At 41.2% G+C, this 15,233-nt stretch overlaps 1 protein-coding gene and 11 non-coding genes across 13 annotated transcripts in view; 9 read left to right on the top strand and 3 right to left on the bottom strand.

The window, feature by feature from the left end:
- Positions 1 to 15,233, top strand: part of LOC133624003 (uncharacterized) — a 174,681-nt gene that overhangs the window by 125,886 nt on the left and 33,562 nt on the right. The window lies entirely within an intron of this gene.
- Positions 508 to 580, top strand: trnak-uuu (transfer RNA lysine (anticodon UUU)). The gene has a single exon. It is a non-coding gene; the product is annotated as a tRNA-Lys (tRNA).
- On the top strand, positions 1,337 to 1,409 carry trnak-uuu (transfer RNA lysine (anticodon UUU)). Its single transcript has one exon. It is a non-coding gene; the product is annotated as a tRNA-Lys (tRNA).
- Positions 2,384 to 2,456, bottom strand: trnaf-gaa (transfer RNA phenylalanine (anticodon GAA)). Its single transcript has one exon. It is a non-coding gene; the product is annotated as a tRNA-Phe (tRNA).
- On the top strand, positions 3,247 to 3,319 carry trnak-uuu (transfer RNA lysine (anticodon UUU)). Its single transcript has one exon. It is a non-coding gene; the product is annotated as a tRNA-Lys (tRNA).
- On the top strand, positions 4,088 to 4,160 carry trnak-uuu (transfer RNA lysine (anticodon UUU)). The gene has a single exon. It is a non-coding gene; the product is annotated as a tRNA-Lys (tRNA).
- trnak-uuu (transfer RNA lysine (anticodon UUU)) lies at positions 5,064 to 5,136 on the top strand. Its single transcript has one exon. It is a non-coding gene; the product is annotated as a tRNA-Lys (tRNA).
- trnak-uuu (transfer RNA lysine (anticodon UUU)) lies at positions 5,791 to 5,863 on the top strand. Its single transcript has one exon. It is a non-coding gene; the product is annotated as a tRNA-Lys (tRNA).
- trnak-uuu (transfer RNA lysine (anticodon UUU)) lies at positions 6,697 to 6,769 on the top strand. Its single transcript has one exon. It is a non-coding gene; the product is annotated as a tRNA-Lys (tRNA).
- trnaf-gaa (transfer RNA phenylalanine (anticodon GAA)) lies at positions 7,777 to 7,849 on the bottom strand. Its single transcript has one exon. It is a non-coding gene; the product is annotated as a tRNA-Phe (tRNA).
- Positions 8,645 to 8,717, top strand: trnak-uuu (transfer RNA lysine (anticodon UUU)). Its single transcript has one exon. It is a non-coding gene; the product is annotated as a tRNA-Lys (tRNA).
- trnaf-gaa (transfer RNA phenylalanine (anticodon GAA)) lies at positions 9,724 to 9,796 on the bottom strand. Its single transcript has one exon. It is a non-coding gene; the product is annotated as a tRNA-Phe (tRNA).

The raw sequence follows: 15,233 nt of genomic DNA, 5'->3' as shown, positions 1-15,233 counted from the left end.
TTGGTAGGATTGATATTGTTGTGTTACGTTCTTGGTACAGATTCAGCTTCTAAGTATTGATTACAAAAGTTTAGTAGGGTTAAGGTACAATCTCTGGAACAGACATTCCAGAAACTCAATTTCCTGAAACCCTTTAAAACCAGTTTTTATGTCTTTGATATTGTCTTGTGGGAACACCCGGTTGTGTACAAAGCTCAGTCTTTTCGCTGTTGATTGGTAGTGAAGCAAAGTGGCTCAATATTTGTCTCATCTGGCAAAAAAAACTTTTGTCCCATGGGTAAATCTATCTTAGAGCTGGCAACTTTGGGACAGGGACTTTGTTCTTTGTCTGCAACCTCTCTGTCTATGATGATTTAAAAACCGTCAGTCGCTCTAATTCAAGCAATTTGCAGGCTTGAGCTTTGACAGTTCCCAGCTATTCGCTGAACATCCTAACTTATTTACTTCTAGATGAGGGTGCCAGTAATGTTATTGTCTCCAACCAAGGGCAAACCTCCGTGTAGGAGAGCCTGGATAGCTCAGTCGGTAGAGCATCAGACTTTTAATCTGAGGGTCCAGGGTTCAAGTCCCTGTTCAGGTGGTAAGTTTCATTATCTTCCAGCAAAAGCTTATTTTCTGCTACAACATCAACAGCAGTCCTGTATCCTGGAGGACATTGGAAAAACTGAATCTGATAAGTTGTCCACCAAATAAAACAGCTCTGCAGATCGTTAGACGTATCAGCACCATACTTTTATACAATTTCAAATATTGGTTCCAATGTCACAGTAAATGTGTCAAAAATGTGTGGTTCTTTTTTCCTGTAATAGTGTGAAATGGACCTTTAAGTCATACTGAGCCCGGCTTTACTTATGAAAAACTGCTTTTTGAAAGATTTGGGAAAAAAAATTTAGAAAATTATTTAATTTGCCTGAAACTTTTTAGTATCAGTTTTGATAAGTGTCTGATTTCATCTTGTTGTAACATCCAATTGTGCCCAAGTATCAGCCGTTTTGCTGTTGACTAGAGGTGAAGCCAAATAGTTGCATCTTTGTCTCATCTGGCCATAAAACGTTTGTCCCAAGGGTATTTGGTTTGAAAGTGTGGATAGCATTCAAGGTAAGTCCATCTTAGAACTGGCAACTTTGGGACAGGGACTTCGTTCTTTGTCTGCAACCTCTCTGTCTATGACGATTTAAAACTGGCTTAACCATCAGTCGCTCAAGTTCAAGCATTTTGCAGGCTTGAGTTTTGACAGTTCCCAGCTATTCGCTGAACATCCTAACTTATTTACTCCTAGATGAGGGTGCCAGTAATGTTGTTGTCTCCAACCATGGGCAAACCTCCTGTTAGAAGAGTCTGGATAGCTCAGTCGGTAGAGCATCAGACTTTTAATCTGAGGGTCTAGGGTTCAAGTCCCTGTTCAGGCGGTAAATCTCATTATCTTCCAGGAAAAGCAAATTTTCTGCTACCCAAAAGACAACATCAACAGCAGTCCTGTATCCTGTAGGACATTGGAAAAACTGAACCTGAATAGTTGTCCACCAATTAAAACAGCTCTGTTTGCGGATCAGCAGAGTACTTTTATACAATTTCAAATGTTGGCTCCAATGTCACAGTTAATTTGTCGAAAATTTGTGGCTTTTTTTTCCTGTAATAGACCTTTAAGTCATACTGAGCCCGGTTTTACATTTGAAAAACTGCTTTTTTGAAAAATCTGGGAAGGAAACTACTTTACTGTCAACAGTGAGGCTGGGTTTCAAACAATTGGTGGGCTTGAGCCTTGATGGTTCACAGCTTGTCACTGAACAACTAAACTGATTTATTATCATCCGAAGGCACCAGTATGGTTCTTCTTCAAAAGGTTTCCTTTTTTCCTTGACAAAATTCTACATCAACAGCAGTCGTTCATTCTATTTTTCATTTGAAAAACTGAAACCAAAAATTTTCCTTACGACCACTTCAGCTCAAGTGGGAAAGTGTTACACAGATTATATCAAGGTTTCAAACACATTACCTGGACTTCCAACTGTTAGACAGTGTAATCGTAGGAAAAATGTATGGTTGATCTTTTCTGTAGATGTGTTAGATGCACCCTCACATTACACTGAGCACACTGTTGGTTTCAAGTGATACAGTCTAATACAACACCCCAAGGCAACACAATTACGTGTGTTTGTAACAACACGATTTAATAATCATTTTAAGAAAAAACTTTGGCAAAAGGACAATACACCATCAAACAACATAATGGCTATCCAGGTCAAGCATGACAAAACGGTTTATGACAACTGATTTTAAGACTGCACCAGCAAGATTAGCAGGTCAGGGACATCTTTTAGATGCTGTATATGGCATAAAATCCTCCTCAGTGATAACCCAATATTAATAGCCAACAGCATGATGCTGAAACCCGGGATTGAACCAGGGACCTTTAGATCTTCAGTCTAACGCTCTCCCAACTGAGCTATTTCAGCTGGAGTCCATTAATTTGGACATACGCTTTGAAATATACCCAAGGAATTACTTGTTGACTTCTGAATGCAAAAAGGAATACTTCGCAGGGTATTGTCAGAACATATTTTTGGTCAGCAGAACAGGGACTCGTATCCCAGCAACTCTCAAATGAAAGTCTTATGTTCTACAACTGAATAAATTCGGAAACTCTCACCATTGTAGAAAAACACATACAAATGAAACAAAATGCTTATGGCAACATTCTGGTTGCATATTTAACCCCTCTTCTTGGCAATACTGGTAGGTTTGATATTAGTGTGTTGCGTTCTTGGCACAGATTCAGCTTCTAAGCATTGTTCACAAAAGTTTAGTAGGGTTAAAGTAAATCTCTGGAACAGACATTCCAGAAACTCAATTTCCTGAAACCCTTTAAAACCAGTTTTTATGTCTTTGATATTGTCTTGTTGGAACACCCGGTTGTGTACAAAGCTAAGTCTTTTCGCTGTTGATTGGTAGTGAAGCAAAGTAGCTCAATATTTGTCTCATCTGGCCAAAAAACTTTTGTCCCAAGGGTAAATCTATCTTAGAGCTGGCAACTTTGGGACAGGGACTTCAGTCTTTGTCTGCAACCTTTCTGTCTATGACGATTTAAAACTAGCTTAACCGTCAGTCGCTCTAGTTCAAGCAATTTGCAGGCTTGACCTTTGACAGTTCCCAGCTATTCGCTGAACATCCTAACTTATTTACTCCTAGATGAGGGTACCAGTAATGTTATTGTCTCCAACCAAGGGCAAACCTCCAGGTAGAAGAGCCTGGATAGCTCAGTCGGTGGAGCATCAGACTTTTAATCTGAGGGTCCAGGGTTCAAGTCCCTGTTCAGGCAGTAAAACTCATTATCTTCCAGAAAAAGCAATGTTTCTGCTACCCAGAAGACAACATCAACAGCAGTCCTGTATCCTGTAGGACATTGGAAAAACTGAACCTGAAAAGTTTTCCACCGATTAAAACAGCTCTGTTTGCAGATCGTTAGACGGATCAGCAGAATACTTTTATACAATTTCTAATATTGGCTCCAATGTCACAGTACATTGGTCAAATATGTGTGGCTCTTTTTTCCTGTATTAGTGTTAAATGGACCTTTAAGTCATACTGAGCCCGGCTTTACTTATGAAAAAATGCTTTTTTGAGAGATTTGGGAAGGCCATTTTAGAAAATTATTTAATTTGCCTGAAATTTTTCAGTATCAGTTTTGATATGTGTCTGATATCATCTTGTTGTAACATCCAATTGTGCCCAAGTATCAGCCTTTTTACTATTGACTGGAGGTGAAGCCAAATACTTAAATCTTTGTCTCATCTGGCCATAAAACGTTTGTCCCAAGGGTATTTGGTTTGAAAGTGTGAAAAGCATTGAAGGTAAGTCCATTTTAGAACTGGCAACTTTGGGACAGGGACTTCTTTCTTTGTCTGCAGCCTCTGTCTATGATGATTTAAAACTGGCTTAACCGTCAATAGTTCTGGTTCAACCAATTTGCAAGCTTGAGTTTTGACAGTTCCCAGCAATTCGCTGAACATCCTAACTAATTGACTTCGAGATGAGGGTGCCAGTAATGTTATTGTCTCCAAACATGGACAAACCTCCTGTAAAATGAGCCTAGATAGCTCAGTCGGGAGAGCATCAGACTTTTAATCTGAGGGTCCAGGGTTCAAGTCCCTGTTCAGGCGGTAAATTTCATTATCTTCCAGCAAAAGCTAATTTTCTGCTACAACATCAACAGCAGTCATGTATCCTGTAGTACATTGGAAAAACTGAACCTGAAAAGTTGTCCACCAATTAAAACAGCTCTGCAGATCGTTAGACGTATCAGCACCATCATTTTATACAATTTCATATATTGGTTCCAATGTCACAGTAAATTTGTCAAAAATGTGTGGTTCTTTTTTCCTGTAATAGTGTTAAATGGACCTTTAAGTCATACTGAGCCTGGCTTTACTTATGAAAAAATGCTTTTTTGAGAGATTTGGGAAGGCCATTTTAGAAAATTATTTAATTTGCCTGAAACTTTTCAGTATCAGTTTTGATATGTGTCTGATATCATCTTGTTGTAACATCCAATTGTGCCCAACTATCAGCCTTTTTGCTGTTGACTTGAGGTGAAGCCAAATATTTAAATCTTTGTCTCATCTGGCCATAAAGCGTTTGTCCCAAGGGTATTTGGTTTGAAAGTGTGAAAAGCATTCAAGGTAAGTCAATTTTAGAACTGGCAACTTTGGGACAGGGACTTTTTTCTTGGTCTGCACCCTCTCTGTCTATGATGATTTAAAACTGGCTTAACCGTCAATAGTTCTAGTTCAACCAATTTGCAAGCTTGAGCTTTGACATCCATCCATCCATCCATCCATTTTCTACCGCTTATTCCCTTTTGTGGTCGCGGGGGGCGCTGGAGCCTATCTCAGCTACAATCGGGCGGAAGGCGGGGTACACCCTGGACAAGTCGCCATCTTATCGCAGGGCCTGAGCGTTGACAGTTCCCAGCTATTCGCTGAACATCCTAACTAATTTACTTCTAGAAGAGGGTGCCAGTAATGTTGTTGTCTCCAAACATGGACAAACGTACAGTAAAAAGAGCCTGGATAGCTCAGTCGGTAGAGCATCAGACTTTTAATCTGAGGGTCCAGGGTTCAAGTCCCTGTTCAGGCGGTAAATTTCATTATCTTCCAGCAAAAGCTAATTTTCTGCTACAACATCAACAGCAGTCCTGTATCCTGTAGGACATTGGAAAAACTGAACCTGAAAAGTTGTCCACCAATTAAAACAGCTCTGCAGGTCGTTAGACTGATCAGCACCATACTTTTATACAATTTTAAATATTGGTTCCAATGTCACAGTAAATTTGTCAAAAATGTGTGGCTCTTTTTTCCTGTAATAGTGTTCAGTGGACCTTAAAGTCTTTTTTGAGAGATTTGGGAAGACCATTTTAGAAAATTATTTAATTTGCCTGAAACTTTTCAGTATCAGTTTTGATATGTGTCTGATATCATCTTGTTGTAACATCCAATTGTGCCCAAGTATCAGCCGTTTTGCTGTTGACTGGAGGTGAAGCCAAAAAGTTAAATCTTTGTCTCATCTGGCCATAAAACGTTTGTCCCAAGAGTATTTAGTTTGAAAGTGTGGACAGTATTCAAGGTAAGTCCATCTTAGAACTGGCAACTTTGGGACAGGGACTTCGTTCTTTGTCTGCAACCTCTCTGTGTATGACGATTTAAAACTGGTTAACCGTCAGTCGCTCAAGTTCAAGCATTTTGCAGGCTTGAGTTTTTGTCTCCAACCATGGGCAAACCTCCTGTTAGAAGAGTCTGGATAGCTCAGTCGGTAGAGCATCAGACTTTTAATCTGAGCGTCCAGGGTTCAAGTCCCTGTTCAAGCGACAGATCCCAGCAATTCGCTGAACATCCTAACTAATTGACTTCGAGATGAGGGTGCCAGTAATGTTATTGTCTCCAAACATGGACAAACCTCCTGTAAAATGAGCCTAGATAGCTCAGTCGGGAGAGCAGGAAAAGCAAAAGCAAATTTTCTGCTACCCAAAAGACAACATCAACAACAGTCCTGTATCCTGTAGGACATTGGAAAAACTGAACCTGAACACTTAAAACAGCTCAGTTTGCAGAATATTAGACGGATCCGCAGAACACTTTTATACAATTTCAAATATTGGCTCCAATGTCACATTGAATTTGTCGAAAATGTGTGGCTTTTTTTTTTTTCTGTAAGAGTGTTCATTGGACCTTTAAGTCATACTGTGCCTGGCTTTACATTTGAAAAACTGCTTTTTTGAGAGATTTGGGAAGGCCATTTCAGAAAATGTTTTAATTTGCCTGAAACACTTCAGTATCAATTTTGATATGTGTCTGATATCATCTTGTTGTAACATCCAATTGTGCCAAAGTATCAGCCGTTTTGCTGTTGACTGGAGGTGAAGCCAAGTAGTTCAATCTTTGTCTCATCTGGCCATAAAACATTTTGTCCCAAGGGTATTTGGTTTGAAAGTGTGGGTAGCATTCTTTCTTGGTCTGCAGCCTCTCTGTCTATGATTGTTTAAAACTGGCTTAACCGTCAATAGTTCGAGTTCAACCACTTGGTAAGCTTGATCTTTGACAGTTCCCAGCTATTTGCTGAACATCTTAACTAATTTACTTCTAGATGAGGGTGCCAGTAATGTTAGTGTCTCCAACCATGGGCAAACATAATGATAAAAGAGCCTGGATAGCTCAGTCGGTAGAGCATCAGACTTTTAATCTGAGGGTCCAGGGTTCAAGTCCCTGTTCAGGCAGTAAATCTCATCATCTTCAAGCAGAAGCTAATTTTCTGCTACACAAAAGACAACGTCAATAGCAATCCTGTATCCTGCTGGACATTGGAAAAACTGAACCTGAAAACTTGTCCAACACTTAAAACAGCTCAGTTTGCAGAACGTTAGACGGATCAGCAGAATACTTTAATACCATTTCAAATATTGGCTCCAATCTCATAGTAAATTTGTCGAAAATGTGTGGCTTTTCCCCCCCCTGTAATAGTGTTCAGTGGACCTTAAAGTCATACTGAGTCCAGCTTTCCATTTGAAAAACAGCTTTTTTGAAAAAATTGGGAAGGAAACTACTTTACTGTCAACAGTGAGGCTGGGGTTCCAGCAATTGGTGGGCTTGAGCCTTGATAGTTCATAGCTTGTCACTGAACAACTAAACTGATTCATTAAAATCCAAGGGCACCAGTATGGTTCTTCTTCAAAAGGTTTCCTTTTTTCCTTGACAAAATTCTACATCAACAGCAGTCGTTCATTCTATTTTTCATTTGAAAAACTGAAACCAAAAATGTTCCCTACGACCATTTTAGCTCAAGTGGGAAAGTGTTAAACAGATTATATCAAGGTTTCAAATACATAACCTGGACTTCCAATTGTTAGACAGTGTAATCGTAGGAAAAATGTATGGTTAATCTTTTGTGTAGATGTGTTAGATGCACCCTCACATTACACTGAGCACAGCTTTATTACTGTTGGTTTCAAGTGATACAGTCTAATACAACACCCCAAGACAACACCTTTACGTGTGTTTGAAAAAGCACGATTTCTTAGTCATTTTAAGAAAAAACATTGGCAAAAGGACAATACACCATCAAACAACGTAATGGCTATCCAGGTTAAGCATGACAAAACGGTTTATGACAACTGATTTTAAGACTGCACCAGCAAGATTAGCAGGTCAGGGACATCTTTTAGATGCTGTATATGGCATAAAATCCTCCTCAGTGATAACCCGATATCAAAAGCCAACAGCATGATGCTGAAACCCGGGATTGAACCAGGGACCTTTAGATCTTCAGTCTAACGCTCTCCCAACTGAGCTATTTCAACTGGAATCCTTTAATTTGGATCTACTCTTTGAAATATACCCAAGGAATTACTTGTTGACTTCTGAATGCAAAAAGGAATACTTCGCAGGGGATTGTCAGAACATATTTTTGGTCAGCAGAACAGGGACTCGCATCCCAGCAACTCTCAAATGAAAGTCTTATGTTCTACAACTGAATAATTCGGAAACTCTCACCATTGTATAAAAACACATACCGGTACAAATGAAACAAAATGCTTATGGCAACATTCTGGTTGCATATTTAACCCCTCTTCTTGGCAATACTGGTAGGTTTGATATTAGTGTGTTGCGTTCTTGGCACAGATTCAGCTTCTAAGCATTGTTCACAAAAGTTTAGTAGGGTTAAAGTAAATCTCTGGAACAGACATTCCAGAAACTCAATTTCCTGAAACCCTTCAAAACCAGTTTTTATGTCTTTGATATTGTCTTGTTGGAACACCCGGTTGTGTACAAAGTTCAGTCTTTTCGCTGTTGATTGGTAGTGAAGCAAAGTAGCTCAATATTTGTCTCATCTGGTCATACAACTTTTGTCCCAAGGGTAAATCCATCTTAGAGCTGGCAAATTTGGGACAGGGACTTCTTTCTTTGTCTGCAGCCTCTCTGTCTATGATGATTTAAAACTGGCTTAACCGTCAGTCGCTCTAGTTCAAGCAATTTGCAGGCTTGAGCTTTGACAGTTCCCAGCTATTCGCTGAACATCCTAATTTATTAACTTCCAGATGAGGGTGCCAGTACGGTTATTGTCTTCAACCATGGGCAAACATACTGTCAGAAGAGCCTGGATAGCTCAGTCGGTAGAGCATCAGACTTTTAATCTGAGGGTCCAGGGTTCAAGTCCCTGTTCAGGTGGTAAATCTCATTATCTTCCAGCAAAAGCAAATTTTCTGCAACCCAAAAGACAACGTCAATAGCAGTCCAGTATCCTGCTGGACATTGGAAAAACTGAACCTGAAAACTTGTCCAACACTTAAAACAGCTCAGTTTGCAGAACGTTAGACGGATCAGCAGAATACTTTAATACAATTTCAAATGTTGGCTCCAATCTCATAGTAAATTTGTCGAAAATGTGTGGCTTTTTTTTCCTGTAATAGTGTTCAGTGGACCTTAAAGTCATACTGAGTCCAGCTTTCCATTTGAAAAACAGCTTTTTTGAAAAAATTGGGAAGGAAACTACTTTACTGTCAACAGTGAGGCTGGGGTTCCAGCAATTGGTGGGCTTGAGCCTTGATAGTTCATAGCTTGTCACTGAACAACTAAACTGATTTATTAAAATTCAAGGGCACCAGTATGGTTCTTCTTCAAAAGGTTTCCTTTTTTTCCTTGACAAAATTCTACATCAACAGCAGTCGTTTATTCGGTTTTTCATTTGAAAAACTGAAACCAAAAATGTTCCTTACGGCCACTTTAGCTCAAGTGGGAAAGTGTTAAACAGATTATATCAAGGTTTCAAACGCATTACCTTGACTTCCAATTGTTAGACGGTATAATCGTAGGAAAAATGTATGGTTAATCTTTTCTGTAGATGTGTTTAATGCACCCTCACGTCACACTGAGCTAAGCTTTTCTACTGTTAGTTTCAAGTGATACAGTCAAATACAACACCCCAAGGCAACACATTTACGTGTGTTTGAAAAAGCACGATTTCTTAGTCATTTTAAGAAAAAACATTGGCAAAAGGACAATACACCATCAAACAACGTAATGGCTATCCAGGTTAAACATGACGAAAAGGTATATGAGAACTGATTTGAAGACTGCGCTAGCAAGATTAGCAGGCCAGGGACAACTTTTTGATGCTGTTCATGCCACAGATGCCTCCTCAGTAATGACACTATGTCAATAGCCCACAGCATGATGCTGAAACCCGGGATTGAACCAGGGACCTTTAGATCTTCAGTCTAATGCTCTACCAACTGAGCTATTTCAGCTGAAACGGCATAGCATGGATTCTCTCTTTGTAATCCACCCAAGATACACATCCAGGTTGCCAGTTACACACCGCCCTCTTTGTCTAGGTACTGCCAATGGCAAAGTTACTAAACATCTGATGTGTATTTCTGGTCTTGTCACCTTCTCCCGGGCAGAAGGGCAACACGGTAGTGCGGCTGGATCAAAAAAGACGTTGGAGACGCTGTACTGAACAAAAAGTTGATTTATTACAAGCGAGTGTCATTACATAAAACCGCAGTACCTGGAGGAGGTCAAGTCAAAAAATGAGGCACTCCTAACTTGGAGAGGCCAAACCATCAGGTTTTATATTCCTACCTCCTGTCTGTGTGTGTATGTGCTAAGTCAGGAGAGCACATCCTGACCATAAAGGTGATGTTTGTGTGTAGGTGTCTGGAAAAACAACAGATGTTGGTCGTAACTTAGATGTTGGCATTAAGCTAAACATGTAGTCTCTTCTCACAGATAGGGCCATCACCTTTGCATACCGCGAGAACTAATCCAATTCACACACAAATGTCAAAACTAAAGGGCCCTATGTTATTATGTGCCCAAACTGAAATAACGGATCTGTTGTGTAGGACTAGATGCTACAATCCCCTAATGCATACTTGAGACACCTATGCGACTTTGTGGGATGGTCAAGTGAGTGAAGGCATCCTCTGGGTTATCAAGTGGGCGCCCCCCTTCCTCAGTGTTTCGTTGATAGGCCCACGACACCTCCAGAGGGTTCAGCAGTGGGTCCCAGCGTCCCAGGATCACTCCCTAGATGCCATCACTCACTTGAAAGCCCAGGTGGAGTCCCTTCGCTTGACCCACAGTCACTGACTCCCCTTTTCAGCGGCTTTTGAGAGGTCTTTCACTGCCTGCCGGTGGGCCTTCCCTCGCACTCCCATTTCCCTGAGGAGCCTGGATGTTGAGGTGGCCACGAACCCTCTGCAGCCTACTTCCACTGGGCGTACCCTCGCTTTCCAGCCTTGTTGTTGCGCATCGGCTGCAAGCTCAGTGTACCTCAACTTCTTGCGCTCGTAGGCCTCCTCCATTGCACTCTCCCAGGGCACCGTGAGCTCTATGATGTACACGAGCCTGAGCGAAGCTGACCACAGAACAAGATCTGGCCGCAGGTTGGTGGACACAATCTCAACTGGGAAGCAGAGTCTCTGGCCCAGGATTGTAGTATTGATAGTATTTAAACTGGTGGTTTGCTTTCTCCAAGATGAATATAACCATTCACCATATGCAGAACACATTATGAATTAATTAATTCACTTCACATGTCAGACCTTAGTAAATCTAACGATTCTCAACTTATTCATGACGAAGACAGGGACAAAACGAGAATTTGTATCGGGGATGCCTTTGAAAGATGGAGACGATTCAAGATTCAAGATTCAAGATGATTTATTGTCAATTCTTAACATGCACAAGACACATAAAAACTGAAAAGTATATTTTCGGCACAGTCCCACTAGGAGCAGACATACGTTACAGGGAGACAAGACAAGACCGCCGACGGAACACCAATTTTTACGGCGCTCCTTAAAAAAAGGTGAGAAAAAGTGATATTGGGAAAGGGGGGAGAGTAAAAAAATATCAGTCAAAGGCTGGATTTGCAAGAGGGGGTCCAGACTGAGTCCAAGGGAAAAAAACTCATTTGCAATGCAAACATAAACACGTTACATTTAGTCACAACAAACTCGCAACAGAGGGAGGGGGAGTTGGAGCAAACAAGCGGTGGTGAAGGTGGTGGTTGGGGAAGGGGCGGGTGCGTGCGTGTATGCCCAATCAACTTGGGTGGGATGTTGAAGTGTTTTTGTGGACTGGGGCCGATCTCAAAGTTCGACACCGGGTGCTTGTTGAGAAAAAGGGAGGTCAGAAGCGTCCATCGTTGAGGAGTCCTCGGGGGAGTTTTTCAGAGCAGCCTGTTCCTGATAACACAGCGTCAAGGCCATTCGAGGGAGTTAAATCGTAGATTAGGATGTTGTTTTTCTTCGAGCAGACAGAAAACAATGACTTGCCCGCCCTATTGTCCATGCTGGTTTTCTCTAAAATTCAATTAAATTCTCTTTCTCAGCAAACTTCTCCAAGATGCGATCCATCTTGCGATTTAGATCAGAAATCGCCGCAGTCTGTGTTCCCACAGCCCGACCCAACCCTTCCATTGCGACGAAAAGCCTTTGGGCTCCCTGAGTGGCTGCCATCGTCTTCCGAATTTGACGATACACCGGAGCAATGCCATCGTCTTCCGAATTTGACGATACACCAGAGCAATGCCCAGCCCAATCAGCAGGTGCCCCGCGATCACGGTTCCAAATAGGTAGATGTCTTCCACGTCCTCGATGGAAAGGACTGAGAGGCACATAATTCTCCATTTATCCCAGGAGTCTCTCACGTACTCCGCAGTAATGGTTCCATCAGGGCAGCCAGGCTCCTCTGAACCTCTTTTCCTTGTCGAAAAGACTTTGTCAATTGCGTCGAGAGTCCAGCTAATGATTGAAGGCGGAGAAGATTTTTTCACCTGACGCCAAACATGCTAATTTCCTCCTTGATAGGCAAGTCAGGCATTTACATTTTCTTATTACTTGTAATAAATGGAAAGGGACATTTCGTATGTAAACTATATTGTCCAATACAGTCTATGACCTTGTCTAACAAAGCTAGTATGTCCGTGGAACAAATGCTTAGCATGCTAGCCCGGTCAATGACACATCGACATATAGGCAAACGGGGGGAAATATGCCCGTTAGCCTGCATGTCGATGTGTAATTGAACAGACAGGGCAAAATATGTTTTCGACAAATAAACCCTATGTGGCTATGGGTAGTGTCAGTGCCTATTTCCTTATCAATATGCTGATACACTGAGGAAATAGGTTCCAACATTAGCACGGCTGTCCTCATGGCAATGTGAAATGTATGGAGAAAGCCAAATTGTGGACTACATGCACCAAGTTATATGGCAATCTGAAACATTTGAAAAAATAGTCTATAGGCATACCTTGGTAAAATGTCTCCTCTTTAGTTTTTGGGCGTACATTAGGCTGCTAAGCATGCTCTACCTATTTTCACCAATATAACATATGGTTATACAAAACTGTAAATGTGTTGACGCTGGTGATATCGCCTTGTCTCTGCTCTGTCTGCGTCACGGCGGTGTTCGGCCTTGGCAGTCAGCAGGCCGTTCCTGGACACAAAGACTGATACCAGACTGGCTTGCAATCTTTTGGCTTGCCAGCTTTGCACAGACAAAGAAAAATACCACTTCCGCACAATTGACAATCATTATAGCAACGGCCCTTAAGAAAAAAAGTTGTGTGATAATATATACATAATTATTCTAACACATTGCTAGCGTTGGTTGTAGTTCGTTTTAGTCTTTGTTTTCGGATAGTACTGACAATAACAATTTGATTGCCATTTGGTGTGATATTGTACGCAGCCATGGTATACTTCTTCCTGAAAATAGCCTAATTTCTGTGTAAACTGTGTTGGGTAGAGATGTGTTATTGACAAAACGCTTGTCTATTCAGCTAAGAGGCAGTGGAAGTTTGAAGTTCCTTGCTATAGCCCAGTCGATCGAGCTAGATTCGGCTGCGTATCTGGCAACCTCAGTCAGGGAGAGGGGGCTACAGTATTTTGACCGTGATTGCAGTACCATTTCTGGCCACATGTTTACGTATGGCTCCTTTACGTATAAAGTTGAATGACGAATAGCAATATTCAAAATGGATGTTTTATTGTATGTAACATGTTTTGTAGTGCTTACTTTAACCTTTTCAAATCAATCCGTTCATTATTAAAGGGGAACATTATCACAATTTCAGAATGGTTAAAACCATTAAAAACCAGTTCCAAGTGGCTTATTATATTTTTCGAAGTTTTTTTCAAAATTTTACCCATCACGCAATATCCCTAAAAAAAGCTTCAAAGTGCCTGATTTTAACCATCGTTATAAACACCAGTCCATTTTCCTGTGACGTCACATAGTGAAGCCAACACAAACAAACATGGCGGAAAGAACAGCAAGCTATAGCGACATTAGCTCGGATTCAGACTCGGATTTCAGCGGCTTAAGCGATTCAACAGATTACGAATGTATTGAAACGGATGGTTGTAGTGTGGAGGCAGGTAGCGAAAACGAAATTGAAGAAGAAACTGAAGCTATTGAGCCATATCGGTTTGAACCGTATGCAAGCGAAACCGACAAAAACGACACGACAGCCAGCGACACGGGAGAAAACGAGGACGAATTCGGCGATCGCCTTCTAACCAACGATTGGTATGTGTTTGTTTGGCATTAAAGGAAACTAACAACTATGAACTAGGTTTACAGCATATGAAATACATTTGGCAACAACATGCACTTTGAGAGTGCAGACAGCCCAATTTTCATCAATTAATATATTCTGTAGACATACCCTCATCCGCGCTCTTTTCCTGAAAGCTGATCTGTCCAGTTTAAGGGACGGTGTGAGCCAAGACATCCAGGGGGTTTAGCTCGCTCGTCTGCGGGAACAAACTGCCGCCATTGCTTGCCGTGCTACCGAGGTACTTTGTCCCTGAATTGCTCACACACTCCGGCAGATTCAATGAGGGTCTGGCGGCAGATTTCTTTGACTTTATCGTTGGAAATGCATCTGCTTTGAGTGTCGCAGGATATCCACACATTCTTGCCATCTCTGTCGTAGCATAGCTTTCGTCGGTAAAGTGTGCGGAACAAACGTCCAATTTCTTGCCACTTTCGCATCTTTGGGCCACTGGTGCAACTTGAATCCGTCCCTGTTCGTGTTGTTACACCCTCCGACAACACACCGACGAGGCATGATGTCTCCAAGGTACGGAAAACAGTCGAAAAAACGGAAAATAACAGAGCTGATTTGACTCGGTGTTTGAGAAAATGGCGGATTGCTTCCCGATGTGACGTCACGTTGTGACGTCATCGCTCCGAGAGCGAATATTAGAAAGGCGTTTAATTCGCCAAAATTCACCCAATTCGGAAATCGGTTAAAAAAATATATGGTCTTTTTTCTGCAACATCAAGGTATATATTGACGCTTACATAGGTCTGGTGATAATGTTCCCCTTTAAATAAAAGTAAACAATGTAGTATATTAATTCATACACTTGACTGAAAAGACAGTACCGTATTTTCCGCACTATAAGGCGCACCGGATTATTAGCCGCACCTTCTATGAATTACATATTTCATAATTTTGTCCACCAATAAGCCGCCCCGGACTAAAAGCCGCGCCTACGCTGCGCTAAAGTGAATGTCAAAAAAACGCTGCGCTAAAGTGAATGTCAAAAAAACAGTCAGATAGTTCAGTCAAACTTTAATAATATATTGAAAACCAGCGTTCTAACAACTCTGTCCCAAAATGTACAAATGTGCAATCACAAACATAGTAAAATTCAAAAT

Source organism: Nerophis lumbriciformis, linkage group LG26, assembly GCF_033978685.3.
Source record: "Nerophis lumbriciformis linkage group LG26, RoL_Nlum_v2.1, whole genome shotgun sequence".
Lineage (NCBI taxonomy): Eukaryota > Metazoa > Chordata > Actinopteri > Syngnathiformes > Syngnathidae > Nerophis > Nerophis lumbriciformis.
The sequence above is the reverse complement of the archived record's forward strand: the minus strand, read 5'-3'. Positions and strand labels throughout refer to the sequence as shown.